We start from the raw sequence: 13,515 nt of genomic DNA, 5'->3' as shown, positions 1-13,515 counted from the left end.
GAATAAACCGATATATGAGCACAAATCGACCAAGTGAGAGCCGATGAATCCAGCTCCACGGGTTGTGGCATGTCGTTTTACAATCCCGATGGTTAGCCTGAATCAGAGAGAGTGAGACCATATGAGAGAGAACCCGAGAGAGAGTGAGAAATAGATGGGGAGTTGAGACAGGGACAAAGAAATACAAAGATAAGTGAGAGAAAGAAAGAGCGAGAGAGGGGGACATACTACTAATAGCGCCGGAAGGAGAGGAACGGCGTGGTGGGTCGGCGACGGGACGAGCTGAAAGATGGGGGTTGTTGGTCTATTGGCAGAGAGAAAGAAAAATGCAGGGGCGGCTGGGGCTGGAGGAGATAAGGAAAACTTCTATTTTAGGGTTTGGGGTCAACGCGGGCAAAAGAAATTTTATTCTTTTTGAATTCTACGAAAGACTATTTGCAGCGATTATAAAGCGCCACAAATGATATAAATATTCGTCGCAAATATTACATTATTATTTGCGACGATTTATAGTCGCCGCAAATAATAATTTGCGACAAAAAATTAAAAAATTTAATGGTTCGAATTGAAACTATCTTTGTTCAAACGAAGTTTATGAATTTAAAAAAAAAATGGCGCATTGTACTTCCCGGACAATATTTCGTTTGGTGCATTCCACTTCCCGGGCAATATTTGGCGCATTAGAATGAGATAGTTCGAACGTGGTTGTAATTGTTCAAACATATTTCTTACCATTCAAATGAACTTTACACCGTTCAAACTAATATAACAAACTGTTCGAATGGACTACACACCGTTCAAACGGAATAACAAACAGTTCGAACAGACATCATATTTTGGGACGACTACTTTCGTCTCTAAATGTTATTGTTCGAATGATAAATTATTGTTCGAACAGTGGGACTTTTTTGGGATGAAATTTGGATTTCATCCCTAAAAGTGACTTTTAGAGACGAAAAAAATTTTATCTCAAAAAAATTTCGTCTCTAAAAGTCAAATTTGTTGTATTGGTAGAAATTATTAAAAACAATAAAATGTTTAAAAATAGGAAATTATAAAAGAAAGAAATAATTAATGCCTGAGGTTAGGAATACCTACAAGATCCAAAGTAACAAGACCAACATATGTTTAGAAAGTTGTAAAAGGAAAGAGAAACTTACTGTATTACCATGCACACCAAATGAGGCAAGACTATGAACTAAAGCATTTGCCTCCCTAGCTTCCTTTAATTAACATGTTGGCTTCTAAAAAAGAAATAGTTTTTAAGTTGCAAAAATATCATCCCAAATATCAAAAAAAATGCCAGGGCTGAGAATTGGAATTAAACCAATTAACCACTAGTTGAGAACCTAATCAAGCCAATCTTTAAAGCTGAAAGCTCAGCAAAAGTGTTAGTACTAGTGCCCAAAAAAAAGAAAACCTAGCAATAACAGAGCTAATATTAGAGGCCCTTAATATGCCCTCATAGCCAGTAGGATCAGGGTTACCTTTAGACGCACCATCAATGTTGAGCTTGAGAGTTCCCACAGGGGAGAGATCCACTTCACAAGAAAAGGCTTCTTAGTTCCAATGCTGGTACTTGAAATATGAAGAGACTCGAGGATCGAAGCATTGGAACGAGACAATAAGGACTTAGGCCTAGGCTTAAGCAATGGGTTGAGATCATGCAGCCATTTGTTAATCTCGTAAATGATAATACTAACAATAGTGTGGCTATCTTCAAATTTAGCCTTATTCCTAGTTAACCAAACCTCCCAAAGAATATGATATATCAATAAATTACGCCTAATTGTAGAGAAATGTTTTATAACTCTAGTTATCAACCAAGCATTTATCAAGTGCCTAAATCAAGCAATATTATCTGCATAATATTAAGGTCCACAAATAGCGTTTTTCTATAGCAATGATCTATACGTTCTCATGACTAAATAGCCTCTTTGTTTGGATAGTGAAAGTGTTTCATCTCATCTCATCATTACAACTTTCTCAAATTTTCATATAAAACATAATAGACAATTTAACTTTTCCAAATATCAAAACAATAATAATATTAAAAAAATAATATTCTAACAATATTTTATTCAACTTTCATTTAAAATCATCTCATCTCATCTCACTATCCAAACCGCACCTAAGATATGTGCATGGCAGGAGACAAAAGGGCCACAAAATGGGGTCTTATCTAGCAGATCAAGGCTATTCCTTATAATTTAAAAGCAAACCCGTGAATTTTTTAGTTCTATTTTGTCATATAACAATTAACAACTAGACAATGCCCTAGCTAGGACCTTAAAATTAGGGGTGGCAAATGGTATTTTTGGGTTGTGTTCGGGTTGTGTCAAGTTATGAACATTGGACTATATAGGTCAACTTGAACCCAACCTGTCAAGCTAAACGTTCCAAGTTTTTAAACCCTAACCCAACTCATTTAGATAACGGGTCATGTTGTGTCACCCGTTTTAAACCATTTAATAATTAATTAGGTAAACACGACACAACTCTTTTAAACCCGTTTCATGTATATTGGTTGACCTAACATGCATAATCCATTTGACCTTATTAACATAATTTCACATAAAATTTAAAACATATATTTATTAGTTGCCACAATATCTTAAAAAAATAAAACTACCTACTAACAAAAAATATCAATATTTTTTAAAATTTTAACATATAATAAAACTAATATTACAAATCCTACCATAACAAATATAAGCATATGTCTAAAATTACAATTCTAATAATAAAAATATAAGCATATTGAGAAATAAAAATATTTCAGCTCAATAATAATAAAATTATAATTTTGAAATAAAATCTAAACGGGTCAAAACGGGTTGATTTCAGATTAAGCGGGTTGATCTGTTTATAAATCATATCTTTATAGGTCAACCTGTTTTGACCTAAACTCGTTAAGATCAAACTCAAACCCACTAATTTTGTATCGTGTTCGTGTTGGATTCAAGAGTCATGTCACATTTTGTCACTCCTACTTAAAATATAACTTGCTCCCTGATTAGAAATATAAGAGATGATTGAGTACCTGCATATGACCTCGAGCACAAAAAGTAGTGTCTATTAATACAGGTCTCTTCCCTTATGTTAAAAAGAAGAGTTATTAATGGCAACTCAATATATAAAGGCATTGCTAAGGTCTTTTGAACCAGTGGCTTAAGGCCTGGTCTGAACCATTTGGAGACCAAGTTTGAAGAACCGAAACCCCCCAACCCTGTATAATATATATATATATATATATATATATATATATAATAAGGGATCATATTTGAAAAGTAAGTGTTTGACCCTAAATTCGAGTGTAATTATTATAACTAGACTTGTATTGTCACTCTAAAAGCCATGCATGGTATATCATCTTTATGGATCCATTTATGCTTTTACAAGCAGTGCCCCAATAGAGTTCGACAAATGGATAAGTGTCGACAAACCACTGAATTTTGAGAAACCCTTAGAGGTAGTTGGGCATGGTGCTGAGTAATATGTACTAGTAATATGGTGGCTGAATCCAAGTTTAAGATAGTGCTATGAGCAAGTTGAAGATAGAGCATTAGTTTTATTCACAACAAAATCAATCATAAGAAGTAGCATGCTTGAGATAAAAGTTGTTTCTTTTATTTGAGTCAACAAGTAGGTCTATGGAATGAAGCTAGGGGTTGGCAGCAAGGCTCGCTGCCCCACCCCCGAGTGGAGGGGTGGATCCCCCCGTCTGCCAAATGCGGGAGGCGAGGGTAGGATGGGGTGCACCCCTGCCTCGTTCTCGCCTTTTATTATATTCTTAATATATAAATATATATTAGAAATAAAAAAAAAATACCCTCATACATCAAAACAACATCGTTTTCTCATTGTACAAAAGACGTCGTTTTATGTATAGGGATATTTTTAAACACCCTACATCAAACGGTGCCATTTTGTATTGTGCAAAACGGCATCGTTTGATGAGAGGTGTTTCACCTAAGGGGAATTCCACCCCCCCCCCCCCCCCCAAACCCCCACCTTTTTCCAGTTTTCCTAAATCTTTGATTTCGAGCCCCTTAGTGCCCTCACCTCCCTTCGGCCATCTTCTCTCTCAATCTCTCTCCCAATCTCTCTGATCCTAAGCTTGAGCCTTGCTCCATGAAGTATCTGTCGCCTGCTGCCGTCGCCTGTCTTGGTTCTCACCGAAGGTAAGTTTCCCTATTGGGTTTTCCCAAAATCTTTTGCATTTTTTTTTTTTTATGCAATGGAGGATGAGATTAAAATTTAAATGGAGGGTGGGATTTTGAATTGTGTGTTGTGGAGGATGAATGTGCATGTGAATTATTTGAACTTTGATTAAAATTTTTAAGGTTTCCATTCTGTATGCATAGAGACCATCAATATGCGAGTTGTGTGTCAATGTCATGAAACATCCTATTTTTCCTTTTTCTTTTTTGTGGTAAGTCAAGAAGGCATGATTCTTACATATTCTGCAATCTGCATCCACTATGCTAGAGGTCTTCACTCTTCAGGAATACTGCATCCACTAATCACTATGCTAGAGGTCTGGGTCTGCCTTGTCGTGGGCTTTAGAATTCGGCCACTTTTATTTGTTTGAATTTTGATGTTTGCTTGCGTAAAAAATTATGCACCAATTCGACAGAAAACTTAAATTTTATCATCGAAATAATTGCTCTTAGATAATGTTCTTGACATGATGCCATATGATTTATTCCAAGATATAAAAAGAACACACACAAAATTGTTGCTACTGTTTTAGTCATTTAAACAATCCTATTTTAAAATGAAAGTGTTTATATAAACTTATGTTTTTTTACATGTTATTTTATAAAAATATCATTACAATTTATAATTGTAAAAAATAAATGTTGCCCATATGACTAACGCAAGAGGGAGTGAAATATAAAGAGTAAGGGTAAGAGAGAAGCAAACTCTGTATTTTAACGAGATTCAGCCCCACTAACTACGTCCTCGCCTCAAGCTACCCCTTGAGGATTCCCAAATTCACCATTCAACCTCTTTCAGGTGGAGATAGAAACCTATTACACCTTTGAGCAGTATCGCTACAAAGAATCCGTATAGAACACCCTCTACACTTGCAATCACCTTACACGTGGTGATTCAACTATTCCCTATGTAGACCCCTTCTACACACACAAAGGTTATACACACCCTTTTACAAATACAAAAGCTGATAGTGGGTGGGTTATCAAAAAAAATTTCTCAATCAATGGAATAAGAACAATACAACGCAAACTATATCTCTCTCAAAATGAACAAAGGTTAAGGCTCAATGCTTAGAGAAGAAAGATTTAAAAAATTGAATGGATTTTGTAAAACTTGTAATTGATGTGTGTATGCTTTTCTTGTTGTGTTCTTGTATTCTAATTTTGAAGATCTCAATTGGGTTATTTATAGACATATGAGACTTCATTTTCAAATTTAAAAAATTCACATTTCAAAAAGGAGCAACATTCACTTTTCAAAATTTTCAAATAAAAGTTTCTCCTTTTTGCAATTGTCAAATACAACATCATTCATTTATCAAAATTTTCAAATTAAAGTTTTAATTTTCACAATTTTCAAAGACAACATTATTCACTTTTCAAAATTTTCAAATCAAAGTTTCACTTTTCAAAGTTTTCAAATCAAAGTTTCATTTTTCACAATTGTCAAATACAAAATTATTCACTTTTCAAAATTTTCAAATCAAAATTTTACTTTTTGTAATTTTCAAAGACAAGATCATTCACTTTTCAAAATTTTCAAATCGAAGTTTTACTTTTCGGAATTGTCCAAGACAACATCATTCATTTTTCAAAATTTTCAAATAAAACATGCACATGTGAAATATAATCAATCATTTTCAAATTTTCAAATTTTCAAAATTCAAACTTTACATTTGAATAGTAAAAGTATTTGAGAATGTTTGTAAATAGTAGTAAAAAAGTAAGAAAAAAATAATAATATAATATTGAATAGTAGTGAAAAATAATGAATAATAGTAAAAAATATGTGAAAAGTAATAACAAAATAAGAAATAATAGTAAGAGTGTTTGAGAGTGTCATGTCATGCACATGTGAAAGATAACAATCAATCATCTTTCAAAAATTCAAATTTCAAACTTTTAATTTTTAAATATGTCATGTACATGTGAAAAATGCAATTTGATTCTTTATGAGAAAATATTACTTTTGAACCTTAATCCAATTTCAAATTTTATCAAGAGATGTACAAAATTACTCTAAGAGCTTCATTTGCGAATTTGTTCCCTTTCTTACTTATGTTTGGTTTATTGATGTGCTTGGCTTCATTGTGTATACAACTTGAGTTTGAGATTCCTTTATACTTGAATTCATTTGTTATCATCAAAATCTATACGTTGATATTTAATTATATGAGACTTGAAACCTTGGGTTCAACAATCTCCCCCTTTTTTTTTATGAGGACAAATACTTAGTAGAATTTTGAAATCTGTAGTAATACTTAAGCACTCCCTGAGAATGTGCATTAGTTTTTCAAGCAATTGATAAACATAATTCCAAGCATATATAAAAAGCTTAACAAATCAAAGAATGTTATTTAAAAATAAAGCATTGGAAAAAAACATATTAATGTTCTAGTTAGGGGTGTAACCGGTCCGGTTCGGTCCGGTTTTGGATAAAATTTAGGACCGAACCGGTATGTACCAGTTTTGTATTTTTCAAAACCGATTACGCACCAGTTATCCTCCTAAATCGGTACTTCCGGTTTTACTGGTTTTCTGGTCCGGTCTGGTTTTCCAGTTTTTTTAAAATGTAAGTTTCACAATTTGTTATTAAAAATTTGTTTATAAAAAAAAATTGATTTAAAAACAATTGTTTTATACTTTTATTAATATATTAGACTATATAATAGTATTAATATTAGACTATTGGTATAGTTATAAGTTATATATTAGTATTAGTTATAAACTTTTAGTGATTTAATATTAACATTTTATGTAATAATTTATAAATTATAACAAGAAATTACTTCATATATGAATATATATAATTATATATATTATATATAAAAATTTCACATAAAAATTTATAATTATACATTATATATAAAACTTATATATATTAATATTTAATATATAAAAAATATTTTGTATAAAACTTATATATAAAAATATTATTTTTTATTTTTTTTAATTAACCGGTCCGGTTCGGTTCGGTCCGGTCCAAAAAATCCTGGAACCGGAACCGGCCAGTTTTTAGATTTTAAAAACCGGTTCCGGACCGGACCAGTTCAAAACCGGTAAAACCGGTCCGGTCCGGACCAGTCCGGACCGGTTTTCCGGTTTGAATTTACACCCCTAGTTCTAGTCCAAAACTTCTTATTTTGGCATCATTAAAAAGGAACCACAATAAGCAATAGACTGATGAAAATGGTGCGTTAGTAGAAACTGTGGAGAGCAAAATAATTGGAGTTGCTCGAGTCCCGACAAATGCTGCAATGCCTTGAGCCGTCCGAGTCCCGACAAGTGCTGCAAAGCCTTGAGCTGCCCGCGTCCCGACAAGTGTTGCAAAGCTTAATGACTAGCTCTATCAACATAGTGCCGAAGGAGATTTAAATCGCCTGATGTTGTTGACAAACGGGATTTTATAGAGATTTAAAGGCTCTGAGATTTAATTTAAAAAGACAATATTCACCCATCGAATACTCAAGTAAAAAGATTTCTCACATTGCTCTTTGACCTAGTTTATGATCCAAAACGGTAGCATGGCCGAGCAACTTTCTTCCATTAATGTTCCAGATTTGAATCAGGAACCCTTTACGCCTCAACCAACAATTTTCTCTCCTGAGGCCGTCAACACCATGATCGTAGCAGATATGCATTTTTCTGGTAGGACTAATTCTGAGGTTGTTGCAAAATAAAAAATGTTCAGTGCTCAATATGATGTCTCTATTACGACCATGTCTCAGAGGTTACTGGCAAGGGTGAATGAAGTTGATCGGCTTGACGGTCAAATATCTGAGTTACGTCAAAGGTTTGCTAATAAAAGTAGAAAGAATAAAAAGTTACAGAAAGAAAACAAAGAGTTAAAGAAACTTGCGGATTAGTACGCTCATGATCTATAACCATGAATAAAGGAGCTGGAGCGAGAGATAGTTCAAATACAAAGTCAACATTAACAGATAACAACAAAGGTTCAGCATTTATAAGAAAAATAGAGACAATCTGCAGTTAATATTTCTGGCTTAGCTAAATAATTTTTGACAATATGCGTCCAACATATCTTGTAATTTTTGACTATGTAAGATTTGAAGAAATGATAGCTTGTTTTATTCTCATTTCTATCTCTATAAAATCAGTCTTGAGTTTTATTTAATTCGCATCAAATCATCTTTACTCTCTGTAATCCATCTACATTCTCACTCTCTAAGCCTTTTCCTTTTCTTTTTTGCGATGGCTCAATAATCTTTTTCCAACAATTCCCTTGATCACTATATGAGGTATTCTACATCTCAATTACCAGTTATTTATGTATCTGCTATAGGCATCATGATGCAGCATGAGAGTAATCTGGCTAACAAATCAGATGATGACGTCTTTTATGAACTCGTGAGTCTTCATACTCGATACTCTTCGTCCATTATCGCATTTTTTCAGTAGTTGTAGTTTAAAACGCATGAGGTTGAAAAGCTTAACAAGAAGATTGAAGTACTTCAACGACTTGTTCAAGAGTCTAACAAAAAAATAGGAGACTTAAAGTAGAAGAATAAGGATTTAAAATCCTACCTTGACTCTTCATTCCAACAGCCTAATCCTTTAGATAAGGATAGCATGTTGATATATGATGAGCGCTTGAAAAATAAGTTTAAAAGTCTCAAATTTTTGTAAGCCATTTGAAATAATAAAATAAAAAAATTTAATAGATATTCATGGCATGCATCATTTGTATTTCTATTCTAATCATGCATAGTCTAGCTTCTGGCAAATGTTTTGTGTCTGCCAACTGACTGTGTGTGCTTGTGAACTATAGTACAACATCGTCCTTCTGCACATGATCTTGAAGAAAATGACATTCAATCTCAATATGCTTAGTTCTAGAATGTTGTATTGGGTTCTTTGAAAGATTTATAGCACTTGTATTATCAAACTTTATTGGAATGTGATTGTACATGAGTTTAAAATCCTCAAGTTGTTACTTCATGTAAAGAACTTGTGCACAATAACTACCTGCAGCAACATATTCTACCTCAGTAGTGGATAATGCAATAGAATTTTACTTTTTACTAAACCATGAGACAAGTGCATGACCTAAGAAATGACATGTTTCACTAGTATTTTTTTTTTTAGCAACTTTGCCACTAGCATAATCTGCATCTGAGTAGCTGATTAAATCAAAAGAACTATGCTTGGGATACCATAACCCTAAGTCAATTGTACCAACAAGATATCTAAAAATGTGCTTAACTGCAGTCAAATGAGATTCTTTTGGAGATGATTGTAAACGAGCACATAAGTATAAATTGAACATAATATCTGATCTATTGGCTGTCAAATATAATAGACTATCGATCATACCTAGATATACCTTTAAGTCAACTGGCTTACCGATTTCATCCTTGTCAAGTTTGGTGAATAGGCTCATTGATGTTCCAATTTCCTTCGTACCTTCCATTAAAAAAATTTTAAATAATTCTTTGATATATTTTGATTGATTAATAAATATTGCATTTTTTACTTGCTTGATTTGCAATTCGAGAAAGAAGTTAAGTTCTGCCATCATGCTCATATCAAATTCTTCCTGCACACTATTTAGCAAAAACTTGACACATATTTCATTAGTAGCACTAAATATTATATTGTCCACATAAATATGAATCAAAAGAATATCATCATTTTCATGTTTAATGAAAATGATTGTGTCGATTTTTCCTCTTGAAAAACTTTTTATAATCAAGAAACCACCAAGTCTCTCATACCAAGCTCTAGGGGCTTGTTTGAGTCCATATAGTGCTTTTATGAGCTTGAAACATAATTTGGAGAAATATGATTTTCAAAACTTGGAGGTTGCTCAACATATGCCTCTTCATTTATAAAACCATTTAAAAAAGTACGTTTAACATCCATTTGAAAAAGTTTGAAATCTTTATAACAAGCATAAGCAAGTAGCATTCGAAAAGCTTCTAATCTTGCAACTGGTGCTTATGTCTCATCATAATAAATTCCTTCTTCTTGATTGAAACCTTGGGTTACAAATCGAGTCTTGTTTCTAGTGATGATCCCGGACTCATCTTTCTTTTTCTAAAAACCCATTTTGTTCCAATAATAATATGATTTTTGGGTCTACGAACAAGTGCTTAGAATTCTTTTCTTTCAAATTGATTTAGCTCTTCTTGCATAGTTAGAATCCAATACTCATCAAGAAGTGCTTCATCAATATTTTTAGATTCAATCTAAAATAGAAAAACAATATGATTGCAAATATTTCTAAAAGATGATCGAGTACTTACAGCTCGTGAAGGTTCACCTAGAATTTGTTCCACTGGATGATCTTGCATAAGTTTCCACTGTTTGGTTACATCTTGCATTAAGTTTTGATGATCTTTCCTATATATCCAAATGTCACGTGTCCTTCTTCTTTAGATGTATGATCAATGAACTTAGCGTTGTCTCTTGTCATGTGTGTTGAACATCCACAATCTAAAAATAATTTGTTTTTGCTTATGGAGGACTTCATGCATACCTACAAAAACAATTAAAATGATTTTTCTTGGTACCCAAGTTCTTTGGGTTATTCATTTATTAGTATTAGAATAAACAAGATTTTTAGGTACTTATATGGCCCTAATAGTCATTGTATGTTTTCTTCTAATAGGACAAGCGTGATAATTATGACTATTTCTATTACAAAAATTACAGATAGCATGTGACATATACGAAAAACTTTAGTAACTGTAATAGTATTTTTCTTTAAGAAATTTACTTTTATGAAAAGAATTTTGAATACTGTATTTTGATTTAGAAAGATTATCAAAAAAGTTTTTATAAGGTTTGTATTTTTGTTTTGGCATGTATCTCAAGTCTGCCTTGTAAAAAACACATCTTTGACTACCAAGAAGTTTTTCAAAATTTCTTTTTTCGTTCGTAAAGTTTTCAACAATCTTTTCTAAATCAGTCATTTTCTTCTTCAACTCATATTTTTCATCTTTTGAAATGATGTTTTCTTTTCTTAAAACATTAAGTTCATTTGTTAAAGAATAATTTTTATTTTTCAAAGTTGTATATTTGATACCCAATTTTTCAAGTTCCTCATAATTCTTCTAAGACATTTTGCAATTCATTATATGAAAGATTCTTAATATTATCAAGATCTGTTACCTCAAGGTCATCTTTAGCCATAAGACAAAGATTTGTAGATTCTCGATCCATTACTTGCTTCTCTATCTGAGCTACTTGAATCATCATCCCATGTAGCTTTCATTGATTTATTACCCTTGTTTCGAACTTTCTTTAGCAGAGGACATACAATCTGACTTGATATGTCTAGGCTTATTGCATTTATAACAAGTTAAAGAGTCATTTTTACCTGTATCTTTCTTGGAAAACTTTTTGAAGGATTTCCTAGGAGTTTTATTTCTCTTTATGAGTCTTTTAATTCTCCTTGTTATCATTACAACTTGTCCATCTTTATCATCACTTTCCTCATCTTCATTACTTTCGTTTTCATGAGGAATAACTTTAATTGCAAGCTCTTCTTTGGCTTTCTTTCTTCTTCTACTCTTTTCAATATATACTCGTGGATGGTAAGTGACCCGATGAGTTTATTTATTTCGAGTTTCTTGAGGTCTCTAACTTCAAGAATCGCCGTCACTTTTGATTCCCAGCGTTTTGGCAGAGAGTTGAGAATTTTTCTTACTATCTCCACGTTTGAATAGACTTTGTCAAGAGTTGTCAAGCTATTTATGATGTTAGTGAAACAAGTGTACATACTAGAAATGGATTCATCATCATTTATTTTAAACATTTCATATTCATGAGTATAAATATAAATTTTCGATTCTTTGACTTGCGAAGTTCCTTCATAAGTAACTTCCAAGTTTTTTCAAATTTCTTTTGCCGTCTTGCAAGTCATTATTCTATTAAACTCATTCTTATTTAGAGAATTATATAGGAAATTCATAACTATTGAATTTAATGTTTTAATTCTATCGTCCTCACGATCGAACACTTTTTCTTCCTTTTTGACATTTACTTCATCAACAACTTTTTTTGGAATATAAGATCCATTTATAACGCATATCCAGATTTTTCGACCTTGAGATTGAAGGAAAATTCTTATTCTAACATTCCAGAATGTGTAATTGTCTCCGCAAAATAGTGGAGACTGACTGTTAGATTGGAATTCACCAAATGTAGTTGTAATGTTAGCCAAAAGATCTTAAATCTAAAGATAGTTGCTCTGATACCAATTATTGCCCAGATGACTAATACAATAGCGCTGAATTCAGTTGTATTTAATAATTAACAATTATAAATCAAACGCACAATAAAAAATATGAGCAAAATACGAAGTAGCAGTAAATATAAGGAGTAAGGGTAAGATTGAAGCAAATTTAGTATTTTAACGAGGTTCAACCCCGATGCCTACGTCCTATCCTCAAGCTACCTTTTGAGGATTCCTAAATTCACTATTCAACCTCCTTCAGGTGGAAATAGAAATCTATTACACCTTTGAGCAGTACCGCTACAAAGAATCCTTGTAGACAACCATCTACACTTGTAATCACCTTACACGTGGTGATTCAACTATTCCTTGTGACCACTTCTACACACACTAAGGTTATACACACCATTTTACTGATACAAAAGCTGATAGTGGATAGGTTATCAGAAAATACTCATTAATGAGTGAAATAAGAACAATACAGTACAAACTATATCTCTCTCAAAATGAATAAGAGTTAAGGTTCAATGCTTAGAAAAAAAAGATTGAAAGCTTTGAATGGATGTTGTAAAACTTGTAATTGATGTATGTATGCTCTTATTGTTGTGTTCTTGTGTTCTAACTTTTAAGATCTCAATTGAGCTATTTATAGGCATATAGACATCATTTTTAAAGTTAAAAAATTCACATGTCAAAAAGGAGCATCACTTACTTTTCAAAATTTTCAAATAAAAGTTTCTCCTTTTTGCAATTATCAAAGACAACATCATTCACTTTTCAAAATTTTCAAATCATAGTTTCACTTTTCGCAATTGTCAAAAATAACATCATTCACTTTTCAAAATTTTCAAACAAAACATGCACATGTGAAAGATGTCAATCAATCATCTTTCAAAAATTCAAAATTCAAATTTTTAATTTTTAAATATGTCATGCACATGTGGAAAATGCAATTTAATACTTTATGAGAAAAGATTAATTTTGAGCCTTAATCCAATGTTGAATTTTATCAAAAGATGTACAAAATTACTCTAAGAGCTTCATTTGCGAGCTTGTTCCCTTTCTTGTTCATGCTTGGTTCATTGATGTGCT

Source organism: Juglans microcarpa x Juglans regia, chromosome 7D, assembly GCF_004785595.1.
Source record: "Juglans microcarpa x Juglans regia isolate MS1-56 chromosome 7D, Jm3101_v1.0, whole genome shotgun sequence".
NCBI classification, from domain to species: Eukaryota; Viridiplantae; Streptophyta; class Magnoliopsida; order Fagales; family Juglandaceae; genus Juglans; species Juglans microcarpa x Juglans regia.
Note: the sequence above shows the minus strand (reverse complement) of the source record.